Here is a 2,679-nt window from a genome sequence, read left to right on the forward strand (position 1 = left end):
ATTGGTCAAGGTGAGGACTTGAGAGTCAAACATATATTGTACAATTCTATTTACATAAATGTCCAGAAAAGGCAAATCCATAGAGATGGACAGTAGGTTAGTGGTTATTAGGCACTGATGGTAGGGAGAATTGGGGACTACCTGCTCATGATATGGGGTTTCTTTGCAGGGTTATAAGAATATTATGGGATTAGAAAGTGCTGATAACTGTGTAATTTTGTGAACAAACACTAGGTCGTAGATTTAGAAGAGTGAATATTATGGTGTGTAGATTATCTCAATTTTTAAAATTATTGACTATTGGATTTAGCAATATAGAGGCCAAAGATTAGTTTGACAAGCATGGTGGGGATTACTGGAGTAAATTTAAGAAAGAATGAGAATGTTAGCTAGGCATGGTGACACACATCTGTAATCCCAGCTACCAATGAGGCTGAGACAGGAGAATTGCAAGCTGGAAGCCAGGTTGGGCAATTTAACAAGACTCTATCTCAAAAATAAAATGTTTTTAAAAGGGGCTATGGATGTGTATCAGTGGTAAAGAACATATACACAAGGCTTTAGATCTAATCCTCAGTACTGAATGAAGGAGAGAGAGAGAGAGAGAATGAGAATGGTAAAATTTGAGTAATAATATGGACAACAACTATAATGAATTTAAACACCTAATATGCTTAAATACATTAGTTCAAGACACAAGGAAAGAAATCACAAAAAGAACCCAAAATTAAATTGGCAGATGCTAGGGAAATAACCCATTATTTTGAGACTAGTAAATACAGGAAAAATTTGTATCCTGCCTTTCCTATACAAACTGTACCACTAAAGACCCAAATAGTAGATGAGGATAAATTTCTCCCTTAAAAGACATTCCAGCTAATCAATGAAAAGGGAATGATAAAATCACAACACCACCATCTTGGAACTTGTAATAAATTATTGCATCTAAGCATTCTTTGATCATCAACACCCACTAGTATCTCAAAGACTTTGTGAGCCTCCTGATATAAGAGCATGCCACCACCTCTGAAATACTCCTGGCCCCACACATCCCAAAATCATACCAATCAAGCCTCTAGATTTAGCTACCAATTTTTAGAAAATTCAGAGGACACAGAAAATTATTCATCTACTTCATAGGCATACAAAGCAGCAAGAGTCAGACTCTGAAAAACTCAAAAGAATAGTTTCCTTCGAGATTCCTTCAACAAACAAATAACAAATTAGGGAAAGAGACGAGGGGGGAAAGAGGAAAATTTTGCAATAAATGGACCATATTTGAATCCTGTTTTAATCAAACTGAAAAAAAGTTACAACATATATGAGACAAATAGAAATTTCAACACTAACTGGATATTTAATAATATTTAGAAATCATTGTTTTTAAGGTATTGGTTATAGTAAGACGACCCTTGTCTTTTTTTTCCATCCCCAGAAATTAGAGAAGTGGCACAAATTAGAGGAGATTGGCATCTGATGAGAGAATAATCCAATATAAAAGGGAACCACCACAAGACAGTACTGGGGATTGAATCCAGGATCTTCTGCATACTAGGCAAGAGATGAAGCTACACATCCACCCTTTTATTGTTTTTATTTTGAGACAGGGTCTCACTAAATTGCCTAGGCTGGCTTCAAAATTGCAATCCTCCTGCTTCAGCCTCCCAAGAAGCTGGAATTTCAGGTATGTTCCACTGCACCCAGCACAAAGGGTAATAATACACCCTGAAATATTTACAGATGAAATAATGTGGTATACAAAATTTGCTTCAACATATGGGAAAGGAGAAGTGAACAAGGATATAGATGAAGCAAAATTGGCCATAATTGACAATTGTTAAAGCCAGGCAAGGAGTAACTGGGAATTCATTATGCTATTCCTTCTTCTTTAATATGAGTTTAAAACTCACCATTAAAAAAACGTGCTGGAAGAAAGATAGAAGGAGAGGCCCTGAAAGGACCAAGCACAGACAAAGAACCAGTAGAAGGACACTGAGAAATTAGATCATGGTTAGAAAAGAATATGTGGGAATAATGGGGTTTTCTGAAAAGTGGCAGAAATTAGAGAAGGTTTGCATCTGATGAGAGAATGATCCAGTACAAAAGGAAACCACTGGGAGACAGACATCAGGCAGCTCCCTGCAAGCAAGGGACACAGATTTTTTAATATAAATTTTTAGTGTGTGTGTGTGTGTGTGTGTGTGGTGCTGGGGATCAAACCCAGGGCCTGGCACGTGCTATGCAAGTGCTCTACCACTGAACTATATCCCCAGCACCAGGGACACAGATTTCTTAAAAGAGGAAAACTGCCACTGACTTTGTTCTATTTAAGGGACCCACAGACAGGAACCTGGGGTACTTCTGATTCTTGGGGATCATTTTCCTAAAAACACTCTCCTTTTTATGATCAGACCTTAAACCAGCCTTGATTATTTCTTTTTTTTAATTTGTTTTAATTAGTTACACATGACAGTACAATGATCTTGACATATCATACATTTGAATCTAATGGGGTATAATTTCTCATTTTTCTGAGTGTACAGGTTGCAGAATCACATTGGTCATTAATTAATAATAATTCTACCTAGTAGCTAAGCAATACCCTTAAGGTCTTTCATTGTAATTTTTTAAATAATTTTTAATTTTTAAGAGGAAATCACAGAGAAAACAGTCCATAAT

Source organism: Marmota marmota, unplaced genomic scaffold (assembly GCF_001458135.2).
Source record: "Marmota marmota marmota unplaced genomic scaffold, marMar, whole genome shotgun sequence".
Lineage (NCBI taxonomy): Eukaryota > Metazoa > Chordata > Mammalia > Rodentia > Sciuridae > Marmota > Marmota marmota.